The 15,370-nt window shown below is 44.3% G+C and overlaps 1 protein-coding gene across 4 annotated transcripts in view; it reads right to left on the bottom strand.

The window, feature by feature from the left end:
- B3GNT3 (UDP-GlcNAc:betaGal beta-1,3-N-acetylglucosaminyltransferase 3) overlaps positions 1 to 15,370 on the bottom strand; it is a 403,069-nt gene that overhangs the window by 179,023 nt on the left and 208,676 nt on the right. The window contains exon 1 of one of the 4 annotated variants that reach the window (XM_069648718.1): positions 2,536 to 2,634. The exons of the other annotated variants lie outside the window; for them this stretch is intronic. The gene's annotated coding sequence lies outside the window, so the exon portion shown is untranslated. Of the gene's footprint in view, positions 1 to 2,535; positions 2,635 to 15,370 lie in introns of those variants that run through there. 4 annotated transcript variants of the gene reach the window in all.

Here is a 15,370-nt window from a genome sequence, read left to right as displayed (position 1 = left end):
GGGTTTGGTAAGGAGTGGGACACTCCCACAAGCTACATGCCTGTAATAAGACTGGATGATGGCTAAAGTACGCTGACGAAATTATGGTTTATGTGCAGTTCGAGTGTCAAAAGCGACAGGCCTGTACATGGTTAACTGGTGTTTGGAGGCAGCCACAAGGCCTTCAATGGTACCAGTGACTATGTATTCCTAGGCCACCTTTTCGTTTCCAGTTCTGATCTCCAAAGGTTAACTAAGAGAAATCATGTTACGGCCGAAGGAGCTGTTACGATAGCTCGGCGGGTTGAGCCCTTGCTGCTGCAATCTGTGTGAGATCATCAGGTCTCGGGTTCGGATCCAAGCAAGGCCAACTCAGCCTTTAGTCGCCCTCGGTTAGGTCAGTGTGTTGGTAAACTGGTTTGATATCAGCATGGCTCAGGCCCCAAGTCCCCTTCTATGGATAAGGTAAATAACAAGAAGTATTTTCTGAACACCATCCGATCAGGGTGGGGGGGGGGCAGTATGGACCCCCGCCCATAATTAGCCAACACTAGCCCACACAGGGCTCCTCCAAATAGCAGCAGGTTAGAAACACGGCCCAAAAATGTAAACTCTTGTTTCAAAGCAGGATAGCCTGGGGTTCAGTCCTGGTTGCAGAAACCAGGAGTTTGGGAGCGGCGCACCGCAAGCCGGAATACTAGCGTGGTCTAGCACACCCTGCATTTCCCTTAGGAGCCGATATCCCGGCGGGGTTTAACACACCCCTCTAAAATACAATTTGGTTGATGGAATGATTATGGCTATAACTGACCTAGCAGGAACACAGTGTCTGATAACTGCTCACTCAAAAAGAATGGGGGATCCACACAGGTTTTTGGGAAAGGGGTGGATTTAGCAGTCATGTACCAGAGAAGTGGGACATGAAGATTAAGTGATCCACACAACGGTCACAGGAGCATCCTTCGGGCTGAAAAATGTTGGGGGGAGTTCGCATGGCAGTGAATTGTGTAATGATAGAAGGTGGTGAATAGGCAAACATAGGTAGAAGAGGGTTAGGAGGAGCACGAGTATGGGGGCATTGGAGGCGTCGTTGTAGCCACCTCCAAAGCGTGACTGAGTTGGGGGGTGGTCCTAGCTAGAGAGGAGAACTTTGACGCTGTGATTGTGGGCATGAGCGGTTCAGGTATCTAGAGCCAAGCCAAAGCCGGTTGATGGGCACTGACTACCCTTCGAGACAGCGGAGACTCCGTCACCTGAAGTCAGTGGTCCAGAGAAAAACTGACTGGCAGTCATGAAAACCAGAAGCGGATGGCCGCTCTTTGCAAAATGGCAAAAGGGGAGTGGCATGGGTCAACCCTTGGATAGAAATCTTGTTTACTGATGAGGCTTGGACCCCCTCCCCCCGATTTCTGTGCTCCAATAAACTGCAATCTAATGTTCCCAAACTTTGCAACTGTCTTTGTGGATTATTATGAGCCGATTACACCTTGGTCTCACTGCTTTATTATGTACAGGTGGGTTGGGGGCGAGCAGAGTGGGGGTTCCCCGCTATGGAGTCTGTTGAAGCGTATTGGGAGAAACCTTGCGAGAGGCTCTGAGACGCATTCCAGGTGGGCTGGCGTAACCTTCAATAGAGCTCCTTCCTAGTCCTGGGTACAAACAGGAGAGTGCTCTTGTAGAGCGGGCCCATCTGCCATGTTCGGTGGTTACACTGTTCGTGAAGTGTGACAAGAAAGCCGAAAGGGGGCACTCATCGTTGCAAGTCATTTTTAGAGGTGGGGACCAAGTAGTATCTGGCACTGCCTCCGAATGGAGAGTAGCCTGGGTATATTCAACATTTAAAAGAGGTGCCAGCAAAAGCAATTAAAAGGCGTGGCCTAACGGGCACGGTAGAGTATTAATACTGGCAGGACAGGGAGTATAATCTAGTGTAACAGATGTGGCAAATATGATGACAACATTAATCAGAATTTAAAAAAATGTAAAAATATTTTTATGCAATTTCTAAAAATCCAAATCTATGCAGGTCAATGAAGGTGCCAATCCCTCAGTTCTTTTGAAATAAATGTAGTATTATGTATTCATTATATTACATCATTCAAGTGACAAGGCTCAGGCTTAATAAATAAATGCATCCCCTAGATTCGATTTTCCCTTTGGGGTTATGAAGAAGAAATTAATAACTCTAAATGACACAAACGGTGATGCGATTCCAAACATGGCTGATGGGGACATCTATTGGTGAATAGCAGTATTGTCACTCGCCTTCTCGTTTGATGTTGGCAGCGACATCCGGGATTTCCGGCAGAGCTCAGACTCCAGTGCAGTCTCTTCGGTCTGCTAAGAACGAGCTCCACTCCAGAATGCATCAGCAATCTAGTGCATTGTAGATTGTGTACCAGTGTGGAATGCTGCCATTTGACAGTGAGAACATGAGGGTTGCCTGTTGCTCTGCTCCATGGTGTGGCCCCCAAATTGAGCCCATGCCCCTGCCCGGATCTCTGCCTCCTACAACAGACAACGGCCATCGTTAAGCTAGAGAAAGTGTATTCTTACCCTAAAACACCGACTTCCAGTAGCGGACACAGAAGCTCGCAGCAGTGGTTACCAATGTATGGTCAATCCGAGGAAAGCAGCGGCGTGGACCACCCCAGCATCTCGCCTACCGAGTGCCCGCTAAGTGCCTCACTCTGTAGCCTCGTTCCTGGCCTCCCTACCCTGCCCTGGAACCCGTCACTCCTAAGGCAGTCAGAGAACGTTCGAGCCAGGAAACCAGAACAGAAGGCCCGCCCGCAACACCCAATAAAAGATGAAGTAAGGGCTGGAAAGACCAAGGCAACGGGTTAGAAAAATAACGCCTGCCGATGCCTTCCTTCAGCAGTAGGCATTAGTCAGGCAGGCAATCAGTCCGCTCATCAGTCTTTGCCAGCAACGTCATAGTAACAGCCCATTTCTCTGGTTGTGTTTCATGTATTGGTGGTTCATTTTCTAAAAGGGGATGTTCATCCGACCATTTGTTTTCTTTCATTAATAAACATCAAATTGAATTCGCATATTTCGCTTAAGGCGAGGATCCTTCCCCTTGTGCAGGTTAGTGAGTCTCCCACCCCTCAAGGTTTTATTTTAGGACTAGTGCTCTGCGCCAATTTCTTGCATCCACCCCCACTAGCCATCCTTATAAAACGGGCACGAGCCTGGAACAATCGCAGGCCATCAGTGGCCTTGAAATCCTGAGTGTACATTGGTGGACTGGAACCCCGTCGACTTTCACTTTAATCCCACGTCAAGTCTTGGGCTCGAAGGACCAATGGAATCAAGTTATTCAGTGATATCCATGCCATCATAGGGGGCCCACACATTACCATTGGATGTTGTCCAGTTCAGAGGCGGCGGCAGTGGGCGCTTCAGCTCAGCCAAGCAGAGCGGCCTCCAGTACTTGGCCCAGGAATCCACGGGGCAGCTATAGTTTTTTTGCATAGGTTTAGGATCACAAACACAAGAACCTCGTGTGGAGTCTTCATTTGAAAATCTCAAGTTGGAAGGGCCACCACAGCCAGGCTGGGGTCAGACTAGGACACAAAATTGGCTCGGGCACCGATGAAAGTGTCCCTCAGACGAAATGGCAACTCACTCCTTTTCTGACAGACGACTTCAGTAGTACCCAAGTGTGATTTCATTGAGAAAATGTGTTGCAAATTGTTATTTTAATGAATATTTGTTCAGTAACACTTCAAACTTACTAGCTACAAAAGGGAAGAAACTCAAACTAGCCCACTTTTGCCAAAATTAGCCCATTTTGACCACCCCACCCAAAAGAAGGCCCACACTAAGAAGTTGGGCCAACAATTCAGCATTGCCCTATTGCCATATAGGCCAGTAAGAGCCTGAGCAAGGCCCATACACCTGGCCGGTGGAATGAATATCTGCGGTGCACCAAAGACTCCGCTTTACCCTCGTTTTAGCAAAACCTCCAAAGACCCCATGATGTGTTCCCCGAGGGCAACCGACCCGTGGAGAAATACCCACCCTCTGAGGCATTAAAGCCCTAGGAAGCAGACACAAGAGGTTAGGAGTCTGTAAAACACAAAACCATGCAAAGACCATCACACTAGAGGCCACCGGAGCTTTTAAACGACCAGACGGGCATAGATTGCCAGTCTGCATTTAATGAAGAGTGGGTCAGGGGACCCAGTGTCTGTCCTACATTACTAAGTGCATATTGAAGACTCATTGCAATACATGGCATGCATATCACATATTGGGTTACTAGTATAGATTATACAGGTAGACTGTTTCTAGACTCGCCATTGCCTTCAACTAGTCTGGATTACTACTTTAAAAGTAAACGAAACCCTCCCCTTAGTGATTCAAACCTCTATCCGGTAGCCAATCACGCTGTCAACTAAGGATGTAGATTGGGCAGCTCACACTCCAGTCACGCAAGATGGTCACTATGTACACCTCGTAGCTTCTACATTCAGTTAGGCTAGAGAGTTTAGTCTGTAAACCTATTCCTCACAGCTGTTTTATGGCTTTGGTAGAGGACCGCAGTCAATTGGTGAAACTTTACCAGAAGTGGTAACTGTCCCTGTGCATGTTTTATCCAGTCTAGTATTGTAGCGACAGCCACCTCTTCCCATTGCCATGAGCACCAGCGCCTCTGCTGCCATACTGTCTCACCTCCTGGCGGCGCGAGCTGCTGTTGAAGCGGGATGAGGGCAGGGGGCAGGCTGGCTGTTTTACCCGAGAGTCATATACCCCTCGGATAGTTGTGGGATCCTTCGACGAGGGGGTGGGGGGGGGGGGATTTCTTCTCACCCAATGTAATTGGGGTGGCCCGGCGTGACAGTGTTTCCGTTCCTGCAAAACGGAAATCGTAGCTGTGGAATGACGGGAGCTTTGCAGTCAATCAGCTCATGCAAGTCAATGTGGCGGCCATCTTATACTTATTTTCCTTTTTCCCCCTCATTAAAATAAAACACAGCAGAAAACAAGTGTTTACATACAAAACTACACTAATTATTAACTACGTTTCTATTTCTAATGTTTTTGTAGGCGAACGGGGTCCTTTTTCAAACCATATATGTTTCAAAGAATGGAATGTACCAGGTATGTTTTATAGAAGACTGCTCCCCAACACTAGTGGTACTGACAAAGATGCCTCGGGCTTGGTGATCTAATCTGCTGTGCAGCGCACAGATCACCAAGCTGGAGGCATCTTTGACCATCGGCAAAACTGGGGGCTCGGGATATGTGCGCTGCAGAGCAGATTAGATCACTGAAGCCCCAGGTTATGGGTTACCATTATTTGCTGGCCTTACCAATATCTTACTTGGGACGGGCCATCTTTGTGGTGTGGTTTTGCCATCACTCTACTACGAGGCTGTGCCATGCTATTCATGGGACGGGCCATCTTTGTGGTGTGGTTATGCCATCACTCTACTACGAGGCTATTCCTGGGACGGGCCATCTTTGTGGTGTGGTTATGCCATCACTCTACTACGAGGCTGTGCCATGCTATTCCTGGGACGGGCCATCTTTGTGGTGTGGTTATGCCATCACTCTACTACGAGGCTGTGCCATGCTATTCCTGGGACGGGCCATCTTTGTGGTGTGGTTATGCCATCACTCTACTACGAGGCTGTGCCATGCTATTCCTGGGACGGGCCATCTTTGTGTTGTGGTTATGCCATCACTCTACTACGAGGCTGTGCCATGCTATTCCTGGTTTGAAATGCTATGCATTCTTAGATTTGATGAAGAAGTTACTAGGTCTAACGCATGCGCCTAAGCTATGATTTTAATAGAATAAATAACGAAATTACGGCTTACTTTTGAGTTTATGTTTTATTGGGATTTCATTTTAGATCAGTGCATGGTGCAGACATTACTCCCAGTTGGAGACAAGTGCTGTCGTTTCACCCCTTGCCTGGGCTTTCTCAAGGTACAGTGAAATTCGTTCAATACAACATTCCTCTCCCAAACTATGGGTTTTAACAAGAATCGAGAAATTTCAATCTGTGGTCATAAATACCCTTGTCCTAATTGCTAAGCATTTAAGTACATGCTTTACTCATTGCGTAAGAGATGTGTTATCTCTTTGTTTGACATACAAGTTTATCCTATTCAAATTGTTATCGTGTCATATAGTTACTTCACAGTACTTAAATCTAAACATTCAATTTATCGAGTGTTTTTGTTTTTTTTAAAAAATGTTATTTATAACTTTAGGACCAAACAGAAGCAATAAAACATAATACAAGGTGGGTTTTAGGCTCTAGGAGTGGAACCTGCCAGTGCTAAGCTCCAAAATGTGTTGTGATTGCGATTTTGGGCAAGATCACAGGAGCGGTTTTGGGGTTTAGCCTAAGCCCCAGTTTGGTAAATTGGAAAGGAGAGGTTTGTTGCTCCCGGCTATCTTGCTTGTAGTTTGTGAAATAAATATTTCTGACACTTTGGTTAGTATGGATTAATTCGTTTATTGTTCGTTGTTTTTCTGGATGATTATTTCCTTGAATACATGTGTTTATGAGAAACACTATTTGGAACTTGACGAGCAAGTTAGGTCAGCCGACACGTGTTTCGACCTTACGGTCGTTCTCAAGGCTGAACAATATTCAATTAGTGACAAGGTAGTGACATATTACATTATTTTCAGCAGTGGTGTTTAAGGTGATGTGCAAACATAGTGATAGGTAGTGACATGACAAAAACACATTGATGTGTCGATATAAAGAAAGTTTGAAAATGGGAGAAAAGGAGGGAGGAAGAGACGAGAGAAGTAAGTAGCTGGTTAAAATTGTGCTAATGGTAAAATAGATTGAGGTAAATGCCTCTTACCCAGTTGCGGTTTGCTGTGTGCCCACAGTGGGGTCCTGTAATATAAACTGTCCTTTACGGCAGTCCTGGCTCCTGTTGGGCTCTGGGATGAGAAAAAAATATATATGTATGGGGGGGGGGAGGTTGGTGGGAACTTGCAAATTAATCCCCCCAAGGTGCGTCAATGGTCCCATTTGTCTAGTTTAAGAATTGTTGGCTGTGGTCATTACATATGAACACGGTGGAAAACATCAAGGGCTTTTCTTGAATAGCCCTTGTGTGTTCCCACCTTGTGTGCGTGTTAGCGGTGGTAATAGCAGTATCATCAAAATATGTAACTTTTCAAAAGGTTGGTCCCAGGCAGTGAATTGGCTGGGGTTGTTGATATAGATGGTCCGGGATGTACATCAGGGGCTCTTTTGGGAAGCACCCCTGTGTGTACCCAGCCATATAGAGCATTGGATTACATTTCCTAATGTTGGAAAGTGAGAAAGGAAAATTCTTGTAATAAACGCTTATTGCTAACCATTGCCCATGGGTGGGCAAGGAAGCTTGCTTTCCCTGGGATGGGCTGGGAGGCTTACCTGTATGTTCTGTCTGGCGTCCTAGGCGGTGCTCTGCTACTTCTGCACACCGCGCTGGGTGCCGCCATTAAGAGCTGTTCGTTTTCTGTTGACTCCCGGCAGTCTCGGGCCGCGCATGCGCAAGGTATAGTGTTTTAGCGCTATGTCTGGGGGCAGTGATGTGGCCTGACACTGTGTCACTGTCATGAAAGGTATGTTACTGTTGTTGTGTGAGACTGGCATGCTTAGTGTCTGGGGGCAGTGATGTGGCCTGACACTGCCACTGGCATTAAAGGTGTGTTACTGTTGCTGTGTGAGACTGGCATGCTTTGTGTCTGGCGGCACTGATGTGGCCTGACACTGTGACACTGGCATGAATGGTGTGTTACTGTTGCTCTGTGAGAGTGGCATGCGCCGTGGATCAGTGAAAGACACTCGCCGGGTAAACGCTTGCGACTTGGAATGAGGATCGGGGGTGGGTGGTCCTAGCCAATGGCTGCGAGGCAGAAGGGATCTAGGGGGAAGCTGAGTTGATGATGCAGTTGTGTTATGTAGTCTGCGGGGGTCAAGGGAGTACGAAGGTTGAGTCCATATATGGGGTAATTTTAGGGTGATGTGAGTCAGTGAGACATGGGTGCGTGTATATGGCATCACTTGCATTGTGCCCATAATAGGGTCAATTAGAATAAAAGGTGTGTGTGGCATGGTCTCTTGTTGGGCCATGTTATACCCAAACCTGAGGTCACGAATCCCTGTGGGGGTTAAGGATTAGGAGGAGAGGTAGAAAAATGTAGAAAAATGTAGAAGAAAGGGGAAGAGGAAGTTTTACAGGAAGACATTTAAATCATGGTCTTTATTAAGGCCATTTTTCACACATCTGAAATGACAAATTAAACGCGCTTCCTCTTGTCTCAGTTTTCGGATTCTGTCTCCTCCTCTTGGGCCCAGTCGGACCGTCTTGAGTCCGATGAACCGTATGTCACTCTTGTTTTCCATTTGGTGGTTCCTCTGCCAGTGGTTTGCCAATGGCAGTTTGGGGTCTTGTGAATGTATGCTGTTCATGTGCTCTCTAATCCTGAAGCGTGTCTCACGGATGGTGCTGCCTATGTATATTTTATTGCAAACACAGATAATTGCATATATTACAAATTTGCTTCTACAATTAATGTGCTCAGTGATGTTGAAGATTGGGCAGCCTGAGAATTTGGCACATTTGGTCTGTGTTGCATGCTTGCACATTGAGCATGTCCCGCATTTCGTGAAACCAACTGGTGTCATTTTACTGAGCCAGTCCTGTGCTACGATATGTTTGTCTGCAAGAAAGGAGGGGCTCAGTAAGGTCCTTAGGGTTGGTGCTCTGCTGTATGACATGCTGGGATATGTTTCTAGTTGCGGCTTGATATGTTCGTCCATGAGGAGTAGTCCCCAATGTTTCCTCAAAATTTTTTGTAATGCATAACTGTCTTTGTTGTATCTCGTTACGAATCTGATTGTTGGATTGTCATCATGTCTTCTGGGTTTGGGTGAGAGCAATGTTGATCTTTCTGTTTGGCAGGCTTGTTTTCTTGCTTCTGCCAGGTTCACATGGGAATAGCCCCGACTACTGAATCTTTGATCCAGCAGGTTGCATTCTTCTATGAACGATTTATCTGTGTTGCAGTTCCTTCTTGCCCGAATGTATTCTCCTTTCAGAATGTTGCGAATGACACTTTTTCTGTGGCAACTTTGTGCATGCAGGGTGGAATTTACTTCCGTTGGTTTACGGTAAGTTCTGGTAATGATTTTGTTCTCTTTTATTTCAATCTTGAGGTCGAGGAAGTCAATTTGAACATTGCTGATGTGGCTGGTTAGTTCTATACCAAAGTCATTGGTATTGAGATAGCCCATATATTCATTGAGTTCATGTTTTGTTCCCTTCCAAATTAAGATAATATCTATGAATCTGGCCCAATTGACAATGAGCCTGGTGAATTTATCTTCTTTCATTGCATGTTTGAGTTCATAGGAGTGCATAAAGCAGTTTGCTAGCGCAGGAGCATAGCTGGCTCCCATTGCGATCCCTTTGGTCTGCTTGAAATATTCTCCATTGAATATGAATATATTGTTCTTGAGAGAGAAGTTAAGGAAGGCTTTAGTCATTTCTACCTGGTCTAGGTGTGAGGCTGATTCATGTTTGAGTAGAAACCCCATGCTGGTTATGGCCAATTCATGGTCAATCGATGTGTACAGGGCTTTGACATCCAGCGTAGCCATTAGAAAATGCGGTTCCCATTTGATTTTGGCAAGGATCTCCAAGGTATGCATAGTGTCTCTCAGGTAGCTTGGTATTTTTATGACCAGTGGTTGTATAACATTATTGATGTATCTGGCTAATGTTTCCGTAATTCCTCCTATACCACTCAGGATTGGTCTGCCCTCTGGAATAGCGTTGAAAGCTTTGTGGACTTTTGGCAGAAAATAGATGGTTGGCATAATGGGGTGGTCTGTCCTAAGGTAGTTGTATTCCTCATCTGTTATCAGGCCCGTTTTGTAATTGGTTAGTAGTTCCTGATGTTCTTTCAGAAATTTCGCCTGTGGGTTGTTTTCCAATTTGACATAATTGCCAGGTGTTTCCAGGTGGTTGAGTGCCATTTTGATGTAATCCGATTTGTCCATTATTACTATATTTCCACCTTTATCAGCTTCCTTGATTATAATGTTGGTTTCCTCTCGTAGATTTTTGAGTATGATCTGTTCTTCCTTAGTTAGGTTGCCCTTGGTCTCTGTTTCATGGGTCCGTTGGTCTTCCAATTTGTGTAGATCCATGGTTACTGCTTGGTGAAAAGTGTCGATATAATTTTCTGCATAGAGTTGCGGCGTGAATCTAGATTTGGTTTTTAGTTCGGGAATCGTCATTGCTATATTCTGAATGCCCAGTTCTTGTAAGCATTCTTGCTTGCTTTTGTCGTTGTCAGCAAGTGTGCTGAGGAGATGAATGTCTTCAACATCCCCGATGGTGAGTGGGCTTGGTTTAGGTATTATTTCCGGTGGTTTGTATACCGATGTCTTAGTAGCAAAGAATTTAAGTTTAAGGCGTCTTGTAAATTTAAATAGATCAATTTGTATGTCTACGAAGTTGTTCCTGCTGGATGGTGAAAATGAAAGTCCTTTGTTGAGCACTTTCTTTTCAGCATTTGTGAATTCTCTATTGGACAAGTTCATGATTAGATTTTGTTCTGTCTGTCCCACAGTTTTCTGTGACTGGGATCTGGTCTGTCTTTGCTCTATTTCTTCTTCCAGCTGTCTTGCGTCTTCTGACTCTTCTTCCTCCTCTGCTTCTTCTTGTTGGGTTCCTGTATTTATCAAAGGTTTTGCGAAGGATACCGTTTTTTTGTTGTTTTTGGGTTGTGGTTTCAGACGACTTGCTTTCTTGTGTAGTTTGATTTGATCTAAAAAACTACGTTTGGTTGGTGGTGTCTCTGTTGTTTTCCCACACAGATCTGGTGTTTCATCTGGTTCACTGTCAATTTCGGAGCTAGCCCCTGAGCTGTTTGGGGTGCTTTCTCTGGATTTAGGTGGTTGTTGGTTCTGGTCGTATTTAGGTTGATAGGTGAAGACTCTGTCTTCTCTATAGTCTTTGTCATCTCTGAAAGATTTGTGCAGTTTTCTCATTTTTACTTCATCTTGGTGTGTTTTCAGAATTCGATACATAGTTTTGTAATTTTTCTCTTTGGTAGTTTTTGGAGCGTCATAATCTTCTATTTCTTTCTTTAGTTCTTCAAGTTGAATCACAACCCTATCATGTTTTCTTTTGGCGTGTTCTATTAATAATTCTATCATTCTTGTTGATCCAACAATCAGATTCCGTTCCCATTCATTTGCTAGATCTGAGTCCAGTGGGTCGTCAAAGTCCGGGAAAATAAGGATCCTCAGGCCTCTCGGTATTCTCTTCTGTTCCGCGTATTCCTGCATTGTTGTTTTTTCCCAGAATTTGTTGATTTCCTTTTTTGATAGTTTCTCAAGCCTCATAAATTTTTGTTTGAGGTCCTCTTGTAGGTTGTTGTCTCTAAATGCGTTGTCTGTCGATCCTCTAGGGGCAAAGAGTGCCCTGATGTCCTCATTCCTTGACATCATATATTCTGCCATTCCTTAGTTTTATTTTCCTGTTGCAATTATTGGAAAATTCCAGGTGCTTGAGCATAGGCTGGTTCCCTAGTGTGAAGATGAGTTGTGTTTTAGGCTCTAGGAGTGGAACCTGCCAGTGCTAAGCTCCAGAATGTGTTGTGATTGCGATTTTGGGCACCTTGTCACTAATTGAATATTGTTCAGCCTTGAGAACGACCGTAAGGTCGAAACACGTGTCGGCTGACCTAACTTGCCCGTCAAGTTCCAAATAGTGTTTCTCATAAACACATGTATTCAAGGAAATAATCATCCAGAAAAACAACGAACAATAAACGAATTAATCCATACTAACCAAAGTGTCAGAAATATTTATTTCACAAACTACAAGCAAGATAGCCGGGAGCAACAAACCTCTCCTTTCCAAAACATAATACAACATTTCAAATGTACAAAATGCATGAAGTCATACATAATCACCTAAAACAATCTTTAAGAACAGAGAAAAACAGAATTCAAGGAGGAAGACAATAGAAACAAATAAAATGAAAGAACAGAGTAAAAACAAAAACAAACAAAGCAAAACAATAACCCTAGAACATGATCAAATATTCAAGCACAAAGATCATTAAATGCATCCCATATCCTCCCCTATTTATCAAGCTGATCTCTTGCTTTAAAGGATATTTTCTCCCTCCATGACAAAAGGGACAGACTCTGCAGCCAATCATCAATATTAGGAGAAGCAACACTTTTCCAAAATTTCAAGATTTGCTTCTTGGCTAACATAAGGGCTCTATATATCCAAAACATTTTATTTGCAGTCAACCTAATATTTAAGGGCAGTAAGCCTAACAGCGACGAGTGGATCTCTGGGTATGGAGAGATCCAGAATCAACTCCAATCTCTGAAAGACACCGTCCCAGAATAATTGTAATTTATCACATAACCACAACATATGGAGCGTAGTGCCCACCTCCCTTTTACAATTCCAACATAAGTCCCATTACACAGTTTACTCATTCGCATCTTCCATGGGGACCAATATAAATAATGATTAATCATTTGCTGTGTGTATCTCAACTGTAAATCTACTTTACATTTTTCTGGACCTGTACATATGCAGCTCCAATCAATATCCGACAATGAGCAATTTAGATCCAGATCCCAATTCCTTCTACCACATTGCAATAGTAACTTGTCTGCATCTACACTGTATAAATTGGTTACACCCTCTGCATCTAAGGGTGCAGTCTTTGAAAGAATAAAAATTGTAGGAGAAGCATGTATGGTAGCATTTAACGGCAAGAAAAGCCCAACAAAAAGTTCCCGCAGAACATTACGATCGACAAATTTCAGACGCTTTAAGCTTATACTTCAAGCCCAGAAACTCAAAATCAAGCATATTCTGACCATCATAAACCTGCCCAATCTTCCAGATACCAGCTCTCTTCCACGGGATCCATAAGACACGGTTATTTTGTTTCACAGCCCGATTTTTCCAGAAACTGGAGTCTGAACACAATAAGTATTTCTCTTCCCTAATCTCATTACATTTACGCCATTCCTTCACAACATGCTTTACAAAAGGTGTAGTTGTACTAGCAGGCCATCTTTTATCCATAAACAAAAGAACATCTGGTAGGACAGGACAAATTTATTTCTCCTATATTTTAATCCAACCTGCACAAGTACTGCGATCAGACATCAACCAACAATGCAACGCGCGTAACGTAAATGCGGAGTGATACCGCTTCATGTCAGGATAACCAAAGCCACCCAGCTTCACTGATTTATAAAGAACATCTTTCGGAACTCTTGCTCTATTCCATCCCTCCCCACACAAACTTATTCAAGGATTTATTAATGCTACCTAATAAATTATTCAAAACCGGCAGGGGGAGCATGCTAAAAACAAATATTACGGAAGAAGGGACATCTTAACTACATTAACTTTCCCCCACAAGGTTAATTTCAACTTCTCCAATCTACAGTAAAGACTATCCACTTCTGCAACTTTCAAACTGACATTATGTGCAAGCATGGACTTCACATCCCTATTTATATGAATACCCAAATATTTAAGACCCGAATTAGCCCACATTTCCCAGCCCACCTCAAACAATCCCCTATGACACGATGTTGAAATTGGATGAATGAAAGTCTTTGAATTCTTTTTAAAACAGGTTGTATATTCTCTTTTAGGAACGGTAAGTATGTCTATGCCCTTGGCGGTTCCTTGCAAGTATTAGGTTGGATCTAATCCAGTTGTATTGCTGGTCCGTTACGGGTGTCTAGTATTCCATCATTTTAAACAGTACCTCGACTGTTTGCCTTTGGTTCTGCTTCGTTGTCTTTCAGGATGGCGGGGCTCTGCATAGTTACACAATCCAACTAGGTGTCTGCTGCCAAGCAACTCAACCAGCAAGCTAACAATCACCAATTGACACATGGAAGGGGCGCTACCCTTTACCGACTACTCCTAAATTGCTTTCTTAGGTTTGACATGCTATGTCAAGTTACACCATAGTACATCAGAATAAGGCTTCATAGCATACGAGGAGATTGTTTGAATCTACAGCATGCGTTTCCAAAAGCATCTTTGTGAGAGATATCTACTTTAAATTGTGCACCTGCCGATATCTTTTATGGGGCTGTTCCCTTCCCCCACCACGTGCCCCCTTTGGATGTTTACTACTTCCCTCACTGCATCTACACCAGGCACTGTTCCACACTAAAAAAATGGTGTCTCCAATTATGTTTGGGTTCATGCCTGTGAATTTGTTGCAAGGATCAGATGAGTCCTTAATAGATGAGTCCTTTGTTTGTAAGTTGTATGTAAATGCACATTTCTTTTATTTCAGTGGGTCTGCGAGTACAAGCGTCTCCTTGCAGTGTACTAGCCATCTAGAAGTGGGGCTGGGCTTCAGAAGACAAGTTGAGATGTCTCCAGAAGACCAGGTGGCCTTCATCTGTAAGGAATCACCAGGGCAAATCACTCTTTGGATTGATTGACAGGAATGAGATGGAGGATCCGGTAGATCGAAGTTTGCATTTGAAGCACGACACTGCGGCTAGGGCAGCGTTGATGAATCCGCATGTTCAGCAGCAAGTAGATTAAATCTTTCATGGTGGATTCTGGGCCACAGCTGGGGAAGTTGTAGCGCCTGATAGAGGGTCTTGAATTGGGCCCTGCCTTCGACTGGTGGGTGTATTGGGTGACACAGGGTTTGGAAGTGGATCCTTCATTTGCCAAAAGAGCTTCGAGCATGCCACAGTGGTGTGCTTCAACCTTTCCAGTTTAGTGGAGTCAAGCTACTGCATTTTGACCACTTAAGGTGAGTTGGAAAATACTCTGGGAGAACCAAGAAGTACAGTCTGGTCACGTAACAACGAATACTAGAGCATATGGCATGATGCGTCTAAACGAGCTGGAAGAACCGATCTTTGCTACGATTGATGAATCAGAGGATCTTTACTGTTGGTCTTTTACTGTTGGTCTTGGCAGGTTCCCATTACCCAACAACAAAGAATTGATGTGTGTTGGTTTGTTTTGGTGCCACGTCATAAGCTTCGTCATAAGGGTTCGGTTTAGTCAATTTGTCTTCAAAAGGTCTGTATGCGAGGTAGGTGCCAAGATCCAGTTGATTTGAGGTGGAGGTACTTTTGTAGATGTTCGGAGCATCATCTGTGTCCTTTTACCATGTGAAATCCATGTTGTAGATTTACAAGGTGGGGCTGGGCACGCAGATGTTAAAATGTACTGGCAATAGGCTGGATGCTTGCTTAGCCAGGGGTGACGTTGCAGGTAGGCAACTTGAAATGGGCCATGTAGGGAGTCCCCAGCATTTGTAGACTAAGCATGGCATAACAGTGCTCCAATCTAATGCCCAAGAGTCTTTTGGCGT

Source organism: Ambystoma mexicanum, chromosome 1p, assembly GCF_040938575.1.
Source record: "Ambystoma mexicanum isolate Mex_15411 chromosome 1p, UKY_AmexF1_1, whole genome shotgun sequence".
Taxonomy (NCBI): domain Eukaryota; kingdom Metazoa; phylum Chordata; class Amphibia; order Caudata; family Ambystomatidae; genus Ambystoma; species Ambystoma mexicanum.
The sequence above is the reverse complement of the archived record's forward strand: the minus strand, read 5'-3'. Positions and strand labels throughout refer to the sequence as shown.